General features: G+C 43.8%; 1 long non-coding RNA gene across 1 annotated transcript; it reads left to right on the forward strand.

The window, feature by feature from the left end:
- Positions 1-2,029: 2,029 nt before the first annotated feature.
- On the forward strand, positions 2,030-13,776 carry LOC141088755 (uncharacterized). Its single transcript, XR_012232049.1, has 7 exons — positions 2,030-2,150; positions 2,386-2,442; positions 5,575-5,596; positions 6,530-6,548; positions 6,805-6,876; positions 10,385-10,414; positions 13,726-13,776. It is a non-coding gene; the product is annotated as an uncharacterized lncRNA (long non-coding RNA).
- Positions 13,777-24,011: the final 10,235 nt, after the last annotated feature.

Below are 24,011 nucleotides of genomic sequence, written 5' to 3' on the forward strand. Positions count from 1 at the left end.
GTATATAGTATGTGGTGTGTGTATATAGTATGTGGCTTGTGTGTGTATATAGTATGTGGCTTGTGTGTGTATATACTGTAGTATGTGGTGTGTGTATATATAGTATGTGATGTGTGTATATAGTATGTGGCTTGTGTGTGTATATACTGTAGTATGTGGTGTGTGTATATATAGTATGTGATGTGTGTATATAGTGTGTGGCTTGTGTGTGTATATAGTATGGTGTGGTGTGTATATAGTATGTGGCTTCTGTGTGTATATAGTATGTGGCTTGTGTGTGTATATAGTATGGTGTGGTGTGTATATAGTATGTGGCTTGTTTGTATATAGTATGTGGTGTGTGTATATAGTATGTGGCTTGTGTGTATATAGTATGTGGCTTGTGTGTGTATATAGTATGTGGCTTGTGTGTGTATATAGTATGTGGCTTGTGTGTGTATATAGTATGTGGCTTGTGTGTGTATATAGTATGTGGCTTGTGTGTGTATATAGTATGTGGCTTGTGTGTGTGTGTATATTATGTGGCTTGTGTGTGTATATAGTATGTGGCTTGTGTGTGTATATACTGTAGTATGTGGTGTGTATATAGTATGCGGCTTGTGTGTGTATATAGTATGTGGTGTGTGTATATAGTATGTGGCTTGTGTGTGTATATACTGTAGTATGTGGTGTGTATATAGTATGTGGCTTGTGTGTGTATATAGTATGTGGCTTGTGTGTGTATATAGTATGTGGCTTGTGTGTGTATATAGTATGTGGTGTGTGTATATAGTATGTGGTGTGTGTATATAGTATGTGGTGTGTGTATATAGTATGTGGCTTGTGTGTGTATATAGTATGTGGTGTGTGTATATAGTATGTGGCTTGTGTGTGTATATAGTATGTGGCTTGTGTATGTATATACTGTAGTATGTGGTGTGTATATAGTATGCGGCTTGTGTGTGTATATAGTATGTGGTGTGTGTATATAGTATGTGGTGTGTGTATATAGTATGTGGTGTGTGTATATAGTATGTGGCTTGTGTGTGTATATAGTATGTGGTGTGTGTATATAGTATGTGGCTTGTGTGTGTATATAGTATGTGGCTTGTGTGTGTATATACTGTAGTATGTGGTGTGTGTATATATTACCGTATGTGGCTTGTGTGTGTATATAGTACGTGGTGTGCATTGACACATGACGCTGCGCACCGTCCGTACAGGACAGCCTATAGAAGGCCGGGATCACACATGGGAGATACTCGGACGAGTGTCACATCTTAATACCCGGCACTCAGGAGCAGAGCGTGCAGCTGTTTGTATTTCTATGCAGTCGCACGCTCCGCTCCCGATTGCCGCAGGCAGTGCCGGGTATTACGATACGAGACTCGTCCGAGTTTCTCGCATGTGTGATCCCGGCCTAACGCTGGCTTCTGGAATACCCTGCGACATATTTGAGAAAGATTCTTTGAATAGAAACATCAATCCCTTGTCCCAATCAAGAAGCAATTTCTTCCTTTTGAATACCTGACCTATTCCTATGTAAATATATAAAAATCAGCCCTTTTGCTTGAACTGAATTGAGTGTGCAGTGAATAATTCCAGGACAGAGGAGCAGCGTCATGTAAAGGAGCAGTGAGGGACCGGCAGCCGCTAAGGCCGGACAGAGCCCTGACTTCAACCCCATCCAACACCTTTGGGATGAACAAGAATGGAGATTGCTAGCCGGGACCACCCATCCAGCATCAGTGTCTACTGTCACAAATGCTATTGTGAATGAAGGGGCAAAAATCCCCACAGACACCTCCAAAATCTTGTAGAAAAAGACAATCCCCACATTACTGCCTAGGAATTTAGAATGAGATGTTCTAAAATTCTGTATCCCTACACTTATATGGTGTCTAAGTATAATAACAATATAAAAAAGATTATAAGATGCTTCTTCGGATATGTGTTCATGTGTGTGTGGGGGAGCGGGGTGTTGTTTTCTATAATTTGCTGTATCAAATTATTTACATATATTTATAAATGCTCCAATACTTTATTATACAGGATTATACTGTCCTCTCATTGGCTGCAAGGACATTCTAGAATGCTGTGACCTCACAAGGTCGGCGCTATGGGCAACCGCTCTCCCGGAACTCCTTTGAGGGCTACAGTAGACGAGGAGAGTGAGTATGCGTGTCTTATGCTCCTGCCCTGACCTTATTATTTCCCATTTCCTAGCTATATAAGTTTCTGATTTCTTGTAATAAGTTTCCCCTATTTCCCAATTCTCATGTCCCGTACATTTTTAAACAGAAAACCTTATATTTGTTAATTAGTAACAGCAATATTTACCATTGATAAAATTGGCATTGGAGATTAGTCTATTTATAAGGAAACTTCTCTATTTGTCCTATTCAGGATTGTGCGATTATTTCTACTAGAGAAATGGCGAGCAAAAATGAGAGACCAATCTATGTAAGTTCCAAATAAGAAAAGTCATGTAATTCAGATTAGTGACTGTAACGCTGTCTCTATATGTGTATATAATAATGAATGTCTGATGTCCGTTCTTCATGCACAGGCAATGGCCTGGACCAATCAGATTGGTATGATTACAACGATAGCAAAATCACTTTTTTTTTTTTTTTTTTTTTTAAGTGTTGAAAAAAGATACAGATATTCACAAAAGAACAAAAATTCACTTGAGTCGTCATTTTTGAATATCCGTTACATTGTTGTTTTTTGGTCGATGGAGCTGGGCAAGGGCTTGTTTTTTAGCCTGGTGACCTGATGTTTATATTGATAATATTTTGGGGTAGTTATGGTGCTTTGATTGCTGTTATGTATTTTTTGGTGGAGTTGTAGCAAACAAAAACTTGCAATTTTGGCATTTTGATTTTTTTTATGCTTTGCAGTTTCTATAGATTGGGTCAATTATTTTAGGTTTCCATAGATCGGACTTTTTTGAACAGGTTGATAACAAATACAGTATGTGTATTTTTTATTTTTTCTTCCTTTAATATTAACTGGAGCAAAGGGGGTTGATTTGAATTTTTTTTCCTTTTAAAGGGAACCTGTCATGTCCTTTTTCGCATGTAAACTGTCCCCAGTGCATTATTAGTAATGCAATATGTGTCACTAACATGTTTTTTCATTAAAAACGGCGCTGTAATGATGTCCGAAAAGCACTTTATATGGTTAGATTGTACCTGCTCAATTAGTCATAGGGGTGTGCTTCATTTTATTCAGTCATGGTTGTCGCCGCCCACGCAATCTGAATGATGCTCCCGGAGTTGCGCTGACGTCACTCAAATCCACTTTGAAAAATCCCGCACTTGCGCAGTTTATAGTAGAGCAGCGCTTATGCAGCGTTGATCATCGACTTGCGCATGTGCCATGACGAGCGGCTCCCTGCGCTTAAGCCTTAATATAACATAATGTGCATAAGCCGGTCCCATCACCAGCTGATGCAAATCTGCACACAGACGCCGATCATTCCGGCAGCATGTACGCTTCCTGGCTTCAGAGACGCACACTGTGCATGACCGGAAGACCGGCAATGTGGCGGCTCGTGCAAATTATGTTATCAAGCCCATAGGGGTGTGATGACATGGAAAGATGTCTGAATAGCCTGGGGAACTAACGCCCCACCATCTAATCAAAGCCCTCAATAGTATAGGAAAAGCGGAGGTTATACATGATTTTTTTAAAGCATTTATTTAACCCCTTCCCAACATTGGAAGTATCCATATGACATGGTTGGCTGGTACTTACCGACCTTTGACGGATGGATAAGTCATGGCGGTCTTCTGAGAATAGCGGCTGTGAGCGAACCATAGCTGATTCTGACAGCTGACACCCGGCACTCAGTGCAGGATCAGTGATCGCACCGCTCCGAGCACTTTATCCCACTATACCCTATATCGATCACAGTATTTAGCAGGCATGCAGAGAGAGGGAGCCTCCTCTGCTCTTTGATCAGCGCCCCGTTGCCATGGTGATCTGATGTCATCATGACGATATCAGGTCACCAGAGCTAGCAAACTAGCCACTTCAAGCTCAGAGCTTGGTGCAGCAAGTTGGTCTGCCAGTGCAACGCTGAGAGTTTGTAAACCATGGCAAAGCTCCTGCATCCCCATGCTTTACAAGTGATCAGACTGCAAAAAGTGAAAGTCCCATAGTAAGACAAAGTAGAAAAAGTGAATTTGTTTGTAAAAATATATAAAATATATATATATATATAAAAGAACAAAATAATTTGAAAACAAATATATATATTAAACCCATAAATAAATATTTTTATTAAAAAAATAAATAAAAAGCACATGCATTTGCTATCGGCGCGTCTGGAAGACCCGAAAAATAAAACTGTCCCACTAGTTTAACCCCTTTAGTGAAAACTAAAAAAAAAAAAGAACAATGCGTTATTATCATACTTGAGAACAAAAAGTGGAATAAAATGAAGTGTTCACTTTCTTCTTAGTGTGTGTGTTAATTAACCCTTCAATAACTCTAGGATTAGTAATGGATAGGTGTCTTATTGACAACTCTCCATTACTAAGCCGGGTTTAATGTCACCTTACAATAGCAAGGTGGCAATAACCCCTTATTAACCCCACTTGCCATCACTACAGGGAAGAACCCGACATATCTCCAGAATAGGAGCATGTAATAGACATTTCTGGGCAGCTGCAGGCTGCTCTTTTTAGGCTGGGGGGCCAAGATCAATGGCCCCTTACCAGCCTGAGAATAGCAGCCCCCAGCGTCGGGTTTTCATTCATTCTTTCCTCCTGCTCGCTATTGCCAGCAGAGCAGGAGAGAAGAATGACAGCCGCGTTCAGCACCTGCTGCCAGGGAACAGCGCTTACTGTAGCGCTTCTTCCCCGGCAGCCATCCGTGTGGTCCTGATGCGGCACACGTGCGGCACATGGTTGCCACACGTGCGCTACACGGATGTACCATGTATCCACACAGACACGGATAGCTCCTGGAACATTTTTTCCGGTACCAGAATTATCTGGACGTGTGAGACTGCCCTGACAGCGGTCAGAATTGTAAAGGTGAAAACAGGCTTGGGAGCTGAAGGAGTTAACTGAATTATATTACACAGGGCTGGTTAGGCATAGAGTTTAATCACCCATAGCTCAATGCTGCTGGATTGGAGGGCATGGGGGGCCTGATAGGTTCCCTTTAGAGCAGATGTAGTAATGCAGCTATAGCAGTTTGCCCTCATTTTTAAACCCAAATAAATATGTACATAATGGGTGCAGCGACAGAGAGTCATAAAACACAACTAATGTAGAAATATATTCCACATATCTTAGACTTGGAAAAGTGGAAAATAAAGTCTGATGCCACCCGGAGTTGTCAGCAGATGCCGGGTCACATACCAGGCGTGCTGTTTATGGACTGTATGAATGCTGCATGGGGCACGGACTGACGCTCTGCTCATAGACTGCGCTAGTATTAATAAATCTATCTTGTGTGATAATGTAGTCTGTTCATTATCCAGTGTAATGGAAGCCTATGAGTATGTTATGTACAGGACAATGTAAGAAGCTGGAATATTTCATGGACTTTTTATACTTCTCTGTTTTACTTTTACAGCCTGCAGTGATTAACATCCCATGTAAGTATTCACATTCTCACAAGCATTTATAGCATTTATACCTCTCCGTGCCCCCTGCTCCGGTCTGTGCAGGGTGGGGACTGAGGCTTTCTACAGCAGGCGCGATCCAGTGACGTAATGGCGCCTGCTGAGCCTCAGACACACAGGGGCAGGCGAAGGGTGGAACAAGAAGCCGATGGTAAAATTATGATGACAGTTGGGGTGATGGGGAACAGAGCCAGCACTCCTCAGGACGCACGGCCGTGTGGTCCCCCGCTATTGATGTAACACCCCTGCACTCCAGTAGTTGACTGTACGGCCAGGATCACACATGTGAGAAACTTGGCCGAGTCTCGCACGTTAGTACCCGGCACTACCACCGCCACTCGAAGTGCAGAGTGTGGCTGCATAGCAATACATGCAATCGCACACTCCACTCCTGAGTGCCGTCGGTAGTGCCAGGTATTAACATGCGAGACTCGGCCGTGTTTCTCGCATTTGTGATCCCGGCTTATAGCCGAAACCTGGATGCCAGATCAGATCTGATTGTAAGGAAATCTCTGTACAATGACTTTGTACAGGAAGGGCTCAGTCACTTGGCTGTTTATGTATCAGGTGTGCTCTCAGTATTTTTCACTGCCCCTTATATTCTATGGCGCTAGTAACATGTCAGCAGTGGGGAGAATTGTGGATCACACTCAGCCATTGACCAAATACTAGGAGAAACTTGGGAAATTGCATACAAGAGAAATGACATACTGATGGTAAAAATGGACACATGGACTAAAAAAGGATAAAAATCGGACATAGCGCACTGATGAAAATTAGTTTGGTTTTGTGCAGATGAGAAAAACAATGACTTGTGAATACGGCCCAAAAATAAGTCGTCCGTTGCAACTGACTGTTATTAACGACTTCAATAAATCTAATTGTAAACTGTTGTTTGCTTTTCAGCTGAAGGTGTAAATCGCAGGTAAGAGTCTTTCTCCTCATTTTACAGTGTGTGGTGCGCATGCGCCACCTCAGCTCCATCCTACAGGGGCATCTCAGGGATGGAGGGTCCGGCGGACGGACCCCCAGCAATCAGCAGCTTATGCCCTATACTGTGGATTGGGGATGAATAAGTGGGAACATCTTTTTTAATAGTTCACATCAATTGCTAGTGTTACCATAACTTGTAGTTAAACCCTTACCTAATCTATACATTGATGTGTTTCCTTGTACTATAGGATGGACGTCACAGGATTACATAAAATAATAATACAGAAGAGCAGAGATATTGAAAAGAAGATCACAATTTTGTAAGTGATAATAATGTACGATCTAATATAAACCAACCTTCTGGATTCCATAATGATAGAGATGATTCCTTATCTCTGACGACTGATTCATTATATTCTAGTAGAAAAATATTTAGGATTGAGAGTCCTCAGTGGTTGATACCTTTAAATGGCTAACTGAAAAGATGGTGACACATTGCAAGCTTTCCCGACTACTCAGGTCTCTTCATCAGGCATTGACTAATACAAAATCTGAAGAATCACATATTTATACACAACACAGCACAGAAATAATGCAGTAGATAGGTATCAACCACTGAGGACTCTCAATTCTAAATATTTTTCTATCTCCTGGCTAACACGGTACAAAGATATATATCTTTCTTGTATTCTGGTAGATCTTGTCTGCACTCAATATCTGTCTACACAGAGAGCCGCCATGTATTGGGCACCAGTCATAGATCATACTCTACAGCACAAACATGCCACAACACAGGGATTATTATTTAACTTGTTAAAGGGAACCTGTCAGCAGGATTGTGCACAGTAACCTACAGACAGTGTCAGGTCGGTGCCGTTATACTGATTCCAATGATACCTGGTGATGAAATCCATCTTGTGGTTGTTGTTTAATCTTTATTTGCAGTATTCAGCTAATGATATGCCCGTGCTCCAGGGCGGCCTGTGGGGGTCTTCAAGTGGTGCTCTGATTAGCTATTCATCTGTATGGCTTATGACAGGTCACTGATCCCTCATTGATCTGCCCCCTATTTTAAATACTGAATCTAATTATGTTTTTTAAAAAAATTCACATTTATCAGGCAGGCACCGGCGCCTGTACTGCATCATGATGAGGAGTATAATATGGCTGTTTTCATGTTATTTAGAAATTCAGTTTTGTTGTAAAAAAAATAAATTCTTAATTATAATGGCTCGCATTAGCATCTATTTCGTTCCTATAGATGCTACTACGCAGGTACCTCTGCTGCCACCATTTTGCTAGAGAAAAAAATAATTAGTCTCCATCCAGATGGCACCTGCGCAGTAGCATCTATCACGCGATACATATTACTGCATGGCCTCTGGCGCTATTTTGATTAAATTGTTTTTTTAACACCAAAACTATATTTGTAAATAATGTGAAATCAGCCTTATTATCTACCTCATCATGTTACAGTGCAGGCACCGGCACCTGTCTGATGAATGTGAATTTTTTTTTCAAGCCAAAATTCTATGCAGTAGGTAAAATAGGGGAAGGTCAGTGAGGGATCAGTGACCTGTCATAAGCCATACAGATGCATATGTAAGCAGAGCAGCACATAAAGCCCCATCCACAGCCCTGCCCACTCACAGCCCCACCCACTCACAGCCCCACCCACACACAACCCCGCCCACTGGCCGCCCCGGTTCACGAGAATCTCATTAACTGAAAACTGCAAATAAAGATTAAACAACAACCACAAGACAAATTTAATCAACCAAGGTATCCTTTTAATCAGAATAACGGCGCCAACTTGACACTTAGGCTGGAGTCACACACAACCATTAAAAAATCGGTCCCATTTTAACGGTACGAAATCGCACAAAGAATTCTTGGCCAGATATCCGTCTGTCGTCCCATTTTCCGGCAAGGAACCAATTTTAATCGCATCTAAGCATCAAATTGACATCCAATGCCAATGCCTGATGCCCTATCCTGTAGACCTGGAGAAGTTGTGCGATTTAATCGCAAGTCACACGTGTGGTGCGTTTTCCATGCGTTTTTTTATCGCATCCATAGACTTGCATTGTGGAATCCGATCCGAAAATCGGTGACAATCGCAGCATGCTGCGATTGTCTCGGTCTGAGGATCGGATGCGATAAAAAATCGCATGATGTGAGCTGCCCCATAGAATAACATGGGTTCGAATGCAATGCGATTTTTTATCGCATTGCATTCGACCGTTTTAATCGCTAGTGTGACCCCGGCCTTACTGTAGTTTAATGAGCACGATCCTGCTGACAGGTTCCCTTTAAATGGGGAGGAGGAGAAAACACATGAGCCATTATTGTATTATGGCTTCTTAGAAAGAAAAGACATACACTTACTGTAGTGATCTGTATACAGAGCTCATCTGAGAGTTTTCCCAGTGAACAGTCTGCAGTGTATTAGAATGTATGGAGGCTGCAGAAGACAATATTCACTTTGTGGTACATAGTTAGAAAATCATCAATAAATGTAATCAATTATGTTTGGAATAATCATCTATTATAAATTTAAAAAAGGGAAATAATATGGACAAGATAGGGCATGGTATCTTTTTCTGCCAACAATCTTCTAGCTCTCTAGGTATCCTCATACAGAAATGTCCTCTGTTGGCAGCTGCTGGCAGACAGAATTTGAGGATTTCAAGAGCATCTCTCACCAGGATTTTGCTATCGCATTTAAAAGCAACAATTTCAGCAATGTGTCACTTACTGAGCTGCTTGCTGCAGTTTTGATAAAATCACTGTTTTATGTGCTGCAGATCTATCAGTTCTCTGAATACTGAGCTCTGTCTAACCCCAATCCACTGATTGGAAGCTCAGTGAAAACTGTGCATGGGCAAAAGACTGCCAATAAGTAGAGATGGGCGGACACCTGGATGTTTGGGTCCGGCGTTTTTGGCCGAACAGTTACAAAAAGTTCAGGTTCAGGTACTAGAACAGTACTTGGACCAAAACCCTGACCCCTTTCACTTGGACGGGGGGGCCTGAGCATCCAGTGTTTGCCATGTCACGTGCATGACAGCGCGTCATACACTGCTTCTGCTCAGCTGTAAAATCATCACCACTGGTCAGACTGCCGCGGTTCCCACACTGCCAAAAAACAACATGAGCCCACAGCTGTGATTGGAGGTGTAAAGTTTACCTCCGGTCACTGGGGCTCACCTGATGGGACTACTGCTCCCATCAGCCGATGCCTGCTGCTGCTAATAAGGCACCCATTTATTGGTTATCAGTCATGCTTGTTATATATTTGATTTTTAAGAGGTTTTGGAAAAGTTTTTTTTTTCCTGAAGCTTTCTTTGCTGCCTTCTGATTAGACAGTGCAATCTTTTGTGGTTTCCTTTTGGATCCACATACATATCCTGCAGATAGTAAATGGAGCTGTCAACCTCTCTATTCTGTCTTTCAGTCACTGAGGGGTCAGATGTCGGCCTCTCTATTCTGTACGCCAGTAATTGGTTTCTTAGTAATAGGCAGATCTCTGGGATGTTTTCACCAGTGGAGAAAACAATGGGATGTTTGTACCAGTGGAGAAAAGATTGGGACTGGGAGAAGAATAAAGTGTCCTGATATCTGTCTTTGAGCATAGTGACTGGTGTCCATCAATCTTTTCTATTTCTGATCTATGACTTTCTTCTTGAAAGTTAGAGGGACTATATGGGACGATGAGACACAGCTCCTCTGATAGGCAAGACTTCATTACACAATATTGCCGGCTGAGAAAGTTTTATTTGAAGTGATTATCTGGACTCCTATTTATTTGATTTTATTTCTTTGCAGAAGAACAAGGAGCGAGAAGCTTCCATCAAGGTAAATGCAAGTGGCGGAACGCCTGTAATCGCCCCGTGTAACAGGCCCTTTAGTTATTACATGAGTCAGTGATGATCTGCAGATCTTTCCATACACTGTGTTCCAAATTATTATGCAAATGATATTTTTCTATGATTTTCCTAAATAGTCGGTACAAATGACAGTCAGTCTAATAAAAGTCATCACCTGTTAGATTATGCATCGTATTTTATTGAAGAAACCTCCCAATGATAACAGTATAATCTCCAAAATGAATAAAAACTCAAATTGCACTGTTCCAAATTATTAGGCACAGTAGAATTTCTAAACATTTGATATGTTTTAAAGAACTGAAAATGCTCATTTGTGGAATTTGCAGCATTAGGAGGTCACATTCACTGAACAAAAAAGCTATTTAACTCCAAAACATCCTAACAGGCCAAGTTATATGTTAACATAGGAACCCTGCTTTGATATCACCTTCACAATTCTTGCATCCATTGAACTTGGAAGTTTTTGGAGAGTTTCTGCTTGTATTTCTTTACATGGAGTCAGAATAGCCTCCCAGAGCTGCTGTCTTGATGTGAACTGCCTCCCACCCTCATAGATCTTTTGCTTGATGATACTCCAAAGGTTCTCTATAGGGTTGAGGTCAGGGGAAAGTGGTGGCCACACCATGAGTTTATCTCCTTTTATGCCCATAGCAGCCAATGACTCAGAGGTATTCTTTGCAGCATGAGATGGTGCATTGTCATGCATGAAAATGATTTTGCTCCTGAAGGCACATTTCTGCTTCTTATACCATGGAAGACAGCTGTCAGTCAGAAACTCCATATACTTTGCAGAGGTCATTTTCACACCTTAAGGAACCTTAAAGAGCCCTACCAGCTGTTTCCCCATGATTCCGGCCCAAAACATGACTCTTCCACCTCCTTGCTGATGTTGCAGCCTTGTTGGGACATGGTGGCCATCCACCAACCATCCACTACTCCATCCATCTGGATCATCCAGGGTTGCTCGACACTCATCAGTAAACAAGACTGTATGAAAATTAGTCTTCCTGTATGTCTGGGCCAACTGCAACCATTTCTGCTTGTGAACACTGTTTAGGGGTGGCTGAATAGTAGTTTTATGCACCACAGCATGCCTTTGAAGGATCCTACACCTTGAGGTTCGAGGGACTCCAGAGGCACTAGCAGCTTTAAATATCTGTTTGCTGGTTTGTAATGGCTTTTTAGCAGCCACTCTCTTAATCCGATGAACTTGCCTGGCAGAAACCTTCCTCATTCTGCCTTTATCAGCACAAACATGTCTGTGCTCAGAATCAACCACAAATCTCTTAACAGTACGATGATCACATTTAAATTTTTGGGAAATATCTAATGTTTTCATCTCTTGATCAAGGCATTGCACTATTTGATGCTTTTCAGCAGCAGAGAGATCCTTTTTCTTTCCTAAATTCCTTGAAACCTGTGCCTTGCTTAATAGTGTGGAACATCATTCTTAAGTAGTTTTCCTTTAATTGGGCTCACCTGGTAAACTAATTATCACAGGCGTTTGAGATTGATTTCAGTGGTCCAAAGAGCCCTGATACACAATACCATCTATGAGTTTATTTGAAAAACAAAAAATTACATCTTTATGACACTTAAATCCAATTTGCATAATAATTTGGAACACAGTGTACATCTATAATGTCATAAGATACATACATAAGATCTTTACATAACATCATGATAAATCAATATAAATCATTGTATTGTGAGAAATTCAGTGTAGTTTTTATAAAAACCATAAATACGTAAAAAGTGTTGAAGTGTTTGGGAAATTAAATTAAATCATCAGTATTTTCCCCATTGTTTACAGTCTTTACAGTCCCAGCGTTCAGCGCTCCGTATATATTACATGATTACTTTATTCTTCAAGTCAAGTCCAATTTCACTGACTAGACGACTTATTTTTTTTGTTTTACAAACTAATATTCCCTTATAAAGCCACAATATATTTTTCTTTTAATAATTACTAAGACATGTCCTGTATTTTCTGGGCTACAAGATGCACTTTTTTTTAGCAAGAAAAAAAAAATCATGCTTAAAAAAAGTGTGTGTCTAAGCCTTGTTCACACAATACGTATTTACTGCATTTTTTTTGCTGCATTTTTAAATGCAAATTTTAAGCTGCATTTTACAATGCATCAAAATCTATGAGATATTAAAAATCTGATGCACGCACGCTGTATTTTTTTTTCTGACAGAATTGGAAAACGGCTGTGTTTTTGCAAACTGCAGCATGTAATTTCTTTCACTGTTTTGTTTCAGCGTTTTTTCACCCATAGAAAGCAATGAGTAAGTGCAAACATGCAGCAAAAACTGCAGGTATCACGTTTTCCTGCAAAAAAAACGAAGGAAGTTGCATCATGTTTTTTGGGGGCACTAGACAAGCATTGTTTAACCCCTTCCGGACAATTAACCATTTTCTGTTTTCGTATTTTCCTCCCCTTCTCCCAAGGGTCATAACTTATTTTCTGTCCACATAGACATATAAGGGTTTGTTTTTGTGGGATGAGTTGAACTTTTGAATGACACAATTTATTTTACCATAAAGTGTACTGGAAAAAGGGAAAAAAAATTCCAAGTTTGGAAAGTGCAATTCTCACACTGTTTTAACCGCAAACTTTATACCTTGTCATAATAACCCATCGGTGCAGAGAGGTGGAATGGATGATGCAATTTTGATTGTCGCGTGTTATATCCTACTGTAGGTGATTGATAGCGGGATTTAACTGGACAACAGCTGCCGGTGGAACATCCCTCCTGCCACAGCTGTTAAGTCACATGATGGCTTTTTGAGTATAAGTCATAAGTCGTGAAGGGGTTAATAGATTCAATCAAAAAATGACAAATTTCTTAACTCAAAAACTGAAAATGTAATAGATTAACAGTTACGGCTGTTATAGGTAGGTTCTGGTTCTTTGTCACAGCCATTATCTGCTGGTTATGGGGTAGGCTCTCCCCGTGAACCCACTCCATGCACCCGCTACCACCTTGCACACTATGTATGGTGGATGTCAGTAAAGTGTTAATCCATGAGTTTTATTCCCTTGAATGGTGCGAGCTCAGTACCAGCACTTCCATTCATTTGGACAGTGACCAGGACAGATTATAAACTGTGCTACTTGCCTACTGTACCAGGCGTTCAGGAGACCTCCTCATATTTCATGAGTCTGCTGGACATTTGTAGAGTAAGCGAGTGTACACAATATCATGGTATCTCAGGAAATGGAGGATATCTTTTCTTAACACTCATGGTACCTTGTTTCTATCTTTTTTTAGGCTTCGATCCTTCTTCTCCGGCTTCGTTTTTTTCAGAAAAAACGAAAACAGTGAGTATACAAGATCCCTTTTGCACGTCACCCCAGGTTTCACTGTCATTCTGTAATGTGCTGCCTCTAGCTTCATGATTGAAATTTCCAGTACGCTAAATTTTTACTACTTACTAGGTGGTGTAATTCATTGCAGTCATTATGAAATCAAACAGGATTTTTTATGTCTGCAGTTATTTGCATTTGGGCATGTAAAATATAATTTGCCAATGGCAAAAAACTCCAAATCTGTATAATAAACGTTAATATACAGATCAGACCAACATGAAATTTCTTTTTGCATCTTTTTTATTCTCCTTCAGCCCCTCCATGTATCCAGCTTAACAGGGCTGAGCGGTCCTATTCTTCCGAAGTTTAATTGCCTAGGAGCACACAGCTTCTCCTTGGTGCTTCAGGCCAGTTCAACATCCATACTCTTCCAAACAGCCTATGGAGAAATAAAGAGACAAACGGGGCATGCTCGACTGACAGCATTGGACCTATGGGATGGCAACATGAGGGGGAGTTTGTGAAAAGGGATTTTTCATTAGGAGTTGTATTTGCATTCACAAATAAAAATGGCCTTTATTTTGTACTTACATATTATAATTTGTAGCGTGCCCTTTTAAGTGAATGGTTATTAAAACATAAATATCTTTATACTGTATGCAGGTGCCAATAACCACATAATTTTAAATGCATTTCCTAAATTTATTTCTGCAAAATCATGCAATCGAGCCACGTGATACCGGGAGGGAAAATATTAATTAGGCACAACTTGGCCATTTCACTTAGGGGTGTATTCGGTTTTGTGGACAGCGGTTTAGATATTAATGGCTGCGTGTTGAGTTATGTAGAGATACTTTTTTTTCATGGGACAACACAGTATTTACAAAAATGTGAGGGGTATACTCACTTTTGTGATATAATATAGATCCTGAGGATAACACATCAATATCTTGTAGCTGGAATGCGCTTTAAGACTGTTTGTTATATCTCCACTCTATATAGGAAAAAATGAGAGACCAGCGCCGATACCACCTGGCAAACCACCGCCGATACCACCTGGCAAACAACCACCGATATCACCTGGCAAACCACCGCCAAAACCAACTGGCAAACCACCACCAAAACCAACTGGCAAACCACCGCCGATACCACCTGGCAAACCACCGCCGATACCACCTGGCAAACCACCGCCGATACCACCTGGCAAACCACCGCCGAAACCACCTGGCAAACCACCGCCGAAACCACCTGGCAAACCACCGCCAATACTACCTGGCAAACCACCGCCAATACTACCTGGCAAACCACCGCCGATACTACCTGGCAAACCACCGCCGAAACCACCTGGCAAACCACCGCCGAAACCACCTGACAAACCACCGCCGATACCACCTGGCAAACCACCGCCGATACTACCTGGCAAACCACCGCCAATACTACCTGGCAAACCACCGCCGATACTACCTGGCAAACCACCGCCGAAACCACCTGGCAAACCACCGCAGAAACCACCTGACAAACCACCGCCGATACCACCTGGCAAACCACCGCCGATACTACCTGGCAAACCACCGCCAATACTACCTGGCAAACCACCGCCGATACTACCTGGCAAACCACCGCCGAAACCACCTGGCAAACCACCGCAGAAACCACCTGACAAACCACCGCCGATACCACCTGGCAAACCACCGCCGATACTACCTGGCAAACCACCGCCGAAACCACCTGGCAAACCACCGCCAAAACCAACTGGCAAACCACCACCGAAACCAACTGGCAAACCACCACCGATACCAGCTGGCAAACCACCGCTGAAGTCATCTGGCAAACCACCGCCGATACCACCTGGCAAACCACCGCCGATACCAACTGGCAAACCACCGCCAATACTACCTGGCAAACCACCGGCAATACTAGCTGGCAAACCACCGCCAATACTACCTGGCAAACCACCGCCGAAACCACCTGGCAAACCACCGCCGATACCACCTGGCAAACCACCGCCGATACTACCTGGCAAACCACCGCCGAAACCAACTGGCAAACCACTGTCGAAGCCAACTGGCAAACCACCGCCGATACCACCTGGCAAACCACCGCCGATACCACCTGGCAAACCACCGCCGATACCACCTGGCAAACCACCGCCGAAACCACCTGGCAAACCACCACCGAAACCACCTGGCAAACCACCGCCGATACCACCTGGCAAACCACCGCCGATATCACCTGGCAAACCACCGCCCATATCACCTGGCAAGCCACCACCGATACCACCTGGCAAACCACCACCGATACATCTGGCTAACTACCTGGCAAACCACCGCCGATACCACCTGGCAAACCACCGCCGAAACCACCTGGCAAACCACCGCCGAAACCACCTGGCAAACCACCGCCGAAACCACCTGGCAAACCACCGCCGATACCACCTGGCAAACCACCGCCGATACCACCTGGCAAATCACCGCCAATACCACCTGGCAAACCACTGCCGATACCACCTGGCAAACCACCAGTGATACCACCTGGCAAACCACCACTGATACCATCTGGCTAACTACCTGGCAAACCCGATACCGATTATTAAAGCACCAGAATATTTTTTTAAACCTAGTTTATGCTCTATTTTAATTTATGACACCCTGAATTTCACTTCATTTCCTGCACCGAATCTGAGTACATGCTGCACTCCACACTAGGCAACACCCTTTGCTTTTTCTTCTAAATTCTCAACCAGAGCTAGCACTGCCTGGCCTAGGTGTCCAGCCCTGTCCTCCTCCCACCCACTGCGCAATCATTGGCTGTTAGAGATCAGTGCTGGAGCAGATACTAGCATTCATTCCAGCATTGGAACTGACTGAGCAGTGATCCTGTGCTTCCATCTGTGGCAGTGCAGCACCGATCACTACACCTCACACCACAATGGTGATAACATTGTCACATGTCTTCTATTGCCCATGGGCGTAATGGTTGCAATCATAGTGGGTGCAATCGGGTATATAGTGGAGGGGGGCCCTTACTTCAGCTGTATGTGCGTCCAAGGAGGCACAATCAGCTGAAATGTGTTGCAGCGCGGAAACGCACTGGGTCCCTGCACTGCAATCCATACCGCCAATCAGGACAGCAGCTGACATCGGCATGCATGGCATTGTCCTCGCACGGCAGGAATGTTATCCCACATACACATGCTGGGGTTACATGATGTTTGGTCACAACTTAAATCAAGTTGCCAAACTTCTCTTCATGCCGCTGTTACAGGTGAGGAGGGTCACAGTGCGACCCCTGCAGTGGTGTGACAAGTTCTGATTTTTTTTTCAATCTGCTTGTCACGGTACCCAGGGGTTGTAATGTGACCTAGTCACTTTATTTCTGCTGCTATGTCATGTAGCAGCAGTTTACAATGTTTTCATGCTGCACAACCTGTGCCATGGCCAAAATCATTGTGTAACCCAGAATCAGTCTATAATACAGTGTACTGTAAAGCCGAAAAAAAGGTTTCCAGGACTCCACGGGAATCCAATTAGGGTCATGCAAAGTTACACATTCGGTCAAGAAATATTAAACTCTTGCATTACATGCCACATTCAGCCAGGATGCTTGTGACAGAATACTTGAGTCTGTGTAATGTGTAAGTATATATATATATATATATATATATTGTTTTACACATAGAAATGTAACCATATGAATAGAGGCAGATGTATAGTGGTATACGGCAAAAATAAATAGCAGCACTCCAGGCATGAGATAGTGAAAAAAACTGATCTTTATTCACCCAGGTATGCACAACATTACAAACTGTGAACCTTTCTCAAACCATGAACTTTCTAAACACGGTACATATAGGTTATACTCTATAATCAGTGATGAATCAATATACATCAGGGAGCATGGTGCATATGTACAGGGCCGGCTCCAGGTTTTCATGGGCCCCGGGGAAAAGTGTCTCAGTTGGCACTTTTACCACATACCACGATTCATGATGCAGATACAGCAGAGAAATACAGGTATAATACAATGCCAAAGATTTCACTTACTTCTTACATTACATGAGTGATATCTCTTGTAAATTCTACAATAGCTCAGGAGCTGGACAGCGTAGTCCTCTATACAGTATGATGGACCCCATGTAATGCTCAAGTATATGATGGACCTCATATATTGCGCCAAACATTAAAAAAAAAAAAAAAAAAAAAGTGAAATGCTCACCTCTCCTCGCTGGCTGCTGCTCTCCTCCAGACTCCTCAGCGTCGCAGTCATCCGGCTTTTTGCTCTGTGACTGATCAGAGCAGAGGGCGCACACTAGTCACGTCATCACGCCATCTGACCTGAAACATCACAGAGTCAGAAGACGTGAAAGAAGATGCAGTGGAGGAACGGGGAGAGGCAAGTATTGCAAGTACCGGGGCCCTGAGCAAGTAGGGGGCCCACTCACCAGCGCTAGCACCAGGTCCCCATAGCGTGTCGATATCCCTGACGGCGAGTGGGCCCCCCCGTCTGCTCAGGGCCCTGACACTTGCCTTGGTGCTGATGCTGACCCTGCATATGTATACAGTGCAATAATATCAATCTCCTCGTGTGTCATTAAGCATATAATAATAATAATTCATTTTATTCTGTGCCAGTTCACAGGTATTGTGCATATAATATTAAAAAACCCTTAATTGCTTGTTAGAGATAATAGGATAACACTTGTGTTATAATTAAAGACTGCTCACATAATTGCTGACATTAGTAATATACATATTATATGCTCTAGGCTCAACTGTGATGTCAGCGATTCCAGGTAATCATGGCACCAGGGATCTCAGAGGTGGAGGGGGCACGTCAACACCAGCGACTATATCAGCTGGATGCAAGGCCTTGGAACCACATTTTGCTGAAAATGTTTTGTGGAGCAGGAGTCCCGCCAGCTCCCACAGCTGCAATACATGCCGGTGGCCCATCAGAGGCTGGCAGCTGGCGTCAGCATGCCCGTTACTGAGAACACATGACAGTTTCATCATGCAACACGGTGGGGATGCTGAAGTCAGCTGCATCGGATGTAGAAGTGAACACCATGCAGTGTAGGGGAAGACAGATAGTATATTATTTTATGTTTGTGGAACATACATTATCCCAGGAAGGGGCACATCATACCAGGAATGGTTCCAGTATGGGGGACATTATCCCAGAAAGGGGCACATCATACCAGGAATGGTCCCAGTATGGGGGACATTATCCCAGGAAGGGGCATCCCTTATTACGTGCCATCCTCTCTAGTTATGTATGGAGCGGCCCCCTATGATGTAGCATCCTCTGTTTTTATGAACAGTGTTTTCCCATTATTACAAAGTATTATGTTTTCTTATATATAGCACCGTACTTTACATACTGCTTTCTCATCATTTTTGTTAATCACAGAGCTCTCTCTTTACTACAGAATGTCCTCTGTTGTTAGATATAACATGACTGCTGATGGAGCAACATCTGACCAGTCCATCAGAAAAGTATCTTTACCAGATTCCATCAGCAATCACTTCAGTTTTTATATAACAAGAGTGGATGCTGTTAGCGTGGCTGGTCTGAGCCAAAAACTCCAGGAGTGGACCCTCTGAGCCGTGGCACCGAGGGGCCCGGGCGAGCTGCCAGGTGGAACCGGCCCCTATACAGGGACCGTTAGGAGTAGGCCCAGGGGTTAAAGTACCACGGTAGCCGGTACCGAGAGGGGTGGCTCAGGATGGACTGGAGTAGGACTGTGGGACTGAAGTGTAGATGACAGAACAGAGCTGGAACACAGGAGACAGGAATGGAGTAAGACTACAGACTGGAACGTGGAGGAACTGAAGTGTAGATGACAGGACAGAGTTGGAACACAGGAGACAGGAATTAAGGAGGACGGAAGGACTGGAGGAGGATGGAACTGGAACACCGGAGGCAGGACTGGAGTAAGATGGCAGGACTGGAGCAGGATGGAACAGGAACACCGGAGGCAGGACTGGAGTAGGACGGCAGGACTGGAGCAGGATGGAACAGAAACACCGGAGGCAGGACTGGAGTAGGACGGCAGGACTGGAGCAGGATGTAACAGTGACACCGGAGGCAGGAGACGGAGGAAGCAGGAACACTGGAGCAGGAATGAGAATACTGCAAAGAACACGGAAGACAGGCTGCGAGGCTGCTGCAGGAAACACCGAGGACGGTACCGAGAGGCTGCAGAGAGCACAGGAGGAAGCAGGGCCCAGTGTGCAAGGTAACACAACAATCAGGCGCCTCCCTCAGGGGGAAGCGGCCTGATATGGCCCCTTCTGGCCTGCCACTGGTCCGAAGGTGCTTACGGGTCAGGGCACTGCCGGAGCGCAAGAAGCAGAATGGGGCGTGGCCGCGGCCTATGGCGCATGCGCATTGCATGCAGAGATGGCGTCGGCCGTGAGCCCGTCATAGGTGACCGCCATGGCCGTCGGGTGGCGAGAGGCTGTGGCATGGGAACGGAGGCCGGGTGAGTATGTAAGGGATGATGCTGTACATAAGAGGGCACCATGTAATAGGGGATGGTAATATTCATATTGAGAGGAAACATATCTTAAGGTTATCTGTAGCTTTGTTGCCATAACCAGAGGTGGGCCCAAACATTTCTTGCATAGGGGCACCAAGCTGTCAGCATGCGCCCCTGCACTGACTAATTTGCACCTGCTCTCTTCTCTCTATCAAGTTGTGTGGTGCCATATTGAATCAGGGAGTTGCCTTCAATCTGTGCATGTCTACTGCCCTCAGTTATATGCCCCGCAGTGTGAATACATCATAACACACTGCGGGGCGGGATCTGGGGCCTTCACAACACGCAGGCGCAATAGCCTGATGTCGGTTCTCGGGCAGCGCGCACTGCGAATGCCCGAGAACTCTTGTCACAGCGCAGGCACCTGCATTCAAAACAGGAGGAGGCAGCGACACACAGGGGCAACATGATGGACAGATGGTTGGCGCCGCCGAAACACCTGACAGACATGATGGACGGATGGTAGGCAGCTGATACAGGGGGACACATCATACCTATGGGACATATTACAGGTATGAGGAGATATTTATAAAAGTCGATATTTCAGCGTTACTAGGGGTCAGAAAAAGAAGAGCCACCTTCACAGAATGCAGCGTTAGTGCTGCTGAAGGTGGCTCTTTAACTGAAAAACGCCCTGGGTGGGTGACAGGTTCCCTTTAAAGGGAATGTGTCACCCCTTTTTAGTGATATCATGTAAAGATATCACCCAATTGTGCATCCCCTAAGAATTCCTTTAGGATTTTTTATTCCCCCCGACCCCGCACCTTTGATGCAAAAATACCTTTGTTATGTTGGTGAAGAGGTATGCAAATCGCTGCGGTACGGTCTGATGGGCGTGGCTTAGTCGGCTTCTTTCCCCCCTCCTCGGCTTGCTGAGCGTAATCTTCATCTGTGAATATCACAGATAACTAGAGTTGAGCGAAACAGGTCGAAAAAATTCAAAAGTCGCCGACTTTCGCCAAAGTCAGGTTTCATGAAACGAAACCCGACCTTAGCATGAGGTCAGCCACGAGGTCGGCGACTTTAGCGCCAAAGTCACGTTTCAAAAGATGCTTTAGCGCCCTTTTTCAGCCAATCGGGAAGAACGGACACTGTGGGCAACGTGATGCCATAGGCAGCGGTCACCACCATCTTGGAGAAGGGCATGCAAGTGATTGGCTTGCTATGTGTGGCGTCACAGGGGTATAAAAGGGTGGGGACGCCGGCCGCCATGTTACTCATGCTGATCTCAGAATAGGGAGAGCTGCTGCAGCTGCTGATTCTGTAGGGAGAGCGTTAGGAAGGCAAAAAGAAAAAAAGACTGCCTCTGCTGCTAGCGGTTTTCACTGTAGTTACTGTGCAGTGAAAGGTGAAGATTTTTGCTTTTGTGCAGCAGCGCTGGTGGTGATTATCCTGCCTTTTAAGGCTAGCTGCATTGCTGTGTGCACACTGGTGTTCAAACTGCTTTTTTAAATGAAATTAAAATTGTATTGTTTTGTCCTGGTGAAGTAGTGAGCGTTCATTTTTTCACACACCGTACAGCGGTGTACGCTCCTCACACAGTACCGTGTAACGGCTGTTATCACGGCCAAATTGAAGCTATATACGTGTGTGACTCTGTAAGGAAAAGTCTAGGAGTTTGTCCATTCTTACAGACCTACACCTTATAGTTTTGTCCGTTTTTCAAACAGTTTAGTATACAGTATTTGCTGTTTGATTACATTCAAAACTAGAGAGAGACAGCGTGTGTCAGTCCGTATACAAAAACACGGAGCTTGACAATTTTTCATACACCGTACAGCGGTGTACGTGCACGCTCCTCTCTCAGTACCGTGTAACGGCTGTTATCACGGCCAAATTGAAGCTATCTACGTGTGTGACTTTGTAAGGTAAGGTCGAGGAGTTTGTCCGTTCTTACAGACCTACACTCTAGGGAGATTCCAATTCTGCCCAATTCTATATACACCTTGTAGTTTGTCATACACTAGGCAATTTCTGCTGGTCACATTGTGGTGTTATAGACACAGGGCCTAACAGAATCCAACTGTGTCCTGAAGTATAGAGAGACTCCAATTCTCCACAGTCCTCTATCCACTTTTCTTACAACATCCAGAATCTGGCTGTCACATTGCGGTGTAAAATAAACAGGGCCTGACAGTATCCAACTGTGTCCTGAAGTCTACAGAGATTCCAATTCTCCACAGTCCTCTATCCACCTTTATTAGACCATCCAGAATCTGCCTGTCACATTGTGGTGTAAAATAAACAGGGACTGACAGAATCCAACTGTGTCCTGAAGTCTACAGAGATTCCAATTCTCCCCACTACTATATACACCTTGTACCTTGTTTTACAGTACCATATAGTTGGTGGTTTTTTGGGTACATTTTCCCCAAAAATGAGGAAGTGTGGTGGAAGAGTCCGTGGAAATGGGCGGGGGTTGGCAGCTGGTAATGATGGTGTTGGTGGTGGATCTGCTGGTAGTGGCAAAAGCAAAATAGCACCTAATGCAGGAGGTGTTGAGCCTGTGTCATCATCTGGCTCCACAAGGCCTTGAAGGCTCACTTTTCTGGGAGTAGGTAAACCGCTTTTAAAGCCGGAGCTTCAAGAACAAGTTTTGGCTTACATTGCTGACTCAGTCTCCAGCTCTATCGCCTCCTCTTCTGAAGTTTTAACACTAGAAGTCCCAGAGAGGGGTCATTTAACATTTCTACCTTTGGAACCCAGAGACAGGTAGAATGACCTGAAGGATTTTATCTAACATCCTATAATCACCGTCTTTTGTTATGTAATTAAGGCCACTACTGTAGCACCACAGGAGGTTGTTTTCCATTGAGTTTAACCATTTTAATCACCGCCTTTTGTTATGTAATTAAGGCCACTACTGTAGCACCACAGGAGGTTGTTTTCCATTGAGTTTAACCATTTAGTTTCTAGTTAGTTCTATTCAGTTTATTGTATTTGATAATATAAAGACTATACATATTGTATTTAGTTTCGTTTTATTTGTGTAAAAAAGCACTGAAACAAAGAATCATTTTTTATATATATACAGAGTTATTAGGGGCCTGTACCACCATATGGTGCACAGTCACACTGCTATGAGGTGCCTGTACCGCCAAATAGTGCACAGTCACACAGCTATGAGGGGCTGTACCACCATATAGTGCACAGTCACACTGCTATGGGTGGCCTGTACTGCCATATAGTGCACAGTCACAGCTATGAGGGGCCTGTACCGCCATATAGTGCACAGTCACAGAGCTATGAGGGGCCTGTACCGCCATATATTGCAGTCACACAGCTGTAAGGTGTCTGTACCGCCATATAGTGCACAGTCACACTGCTATGGGTGGCCTGTACCGCCATATAGTGCACAGTCACACTGCTATGAGGGGCCTGTAGCACCATATAGTGCACAGTCACACTGCTATGAGGGGCCTGTAGCACCATATAGTGCACAGTCACAGCTATGAGGGGCCTGTACCGCCATATAGTGCACAGTCACACAGCTGTAAGGTGTCTATACCAACATATAGCGCACAGTCATTTGAGCAAAAAAGCACTGAAACTATTAATCATTTTTTATATATTTTAAATAGAGAATTAGAAATTTTAGAGCAAGGTACAGCTGTGAGTAATGACCAGAAGCATTTGTGTCTAAGTCAAGAGGACTGAAATTTCAGTGTGAAAAATATACAAAAGAACAACTGTTATTTGTCTCCATG

The sequence above is a fragment of the Dendrobates tinctorius genome, unplaced genomic scaffold (genome assembly GCF_039654945.1).
Source record: "Dendrobates tinctorius isolate UK_male_01 unplaced genomic scaffold, ASM3965494v1 ptg000040l, whole genome shotgun sequence".
Taxonomy (NCBI): Eukaryota; Metazoa; Chordata; class Amphibia; order Anura; family Dendrobatidae; genus Dendrobates; species Dendrobates tinctorius.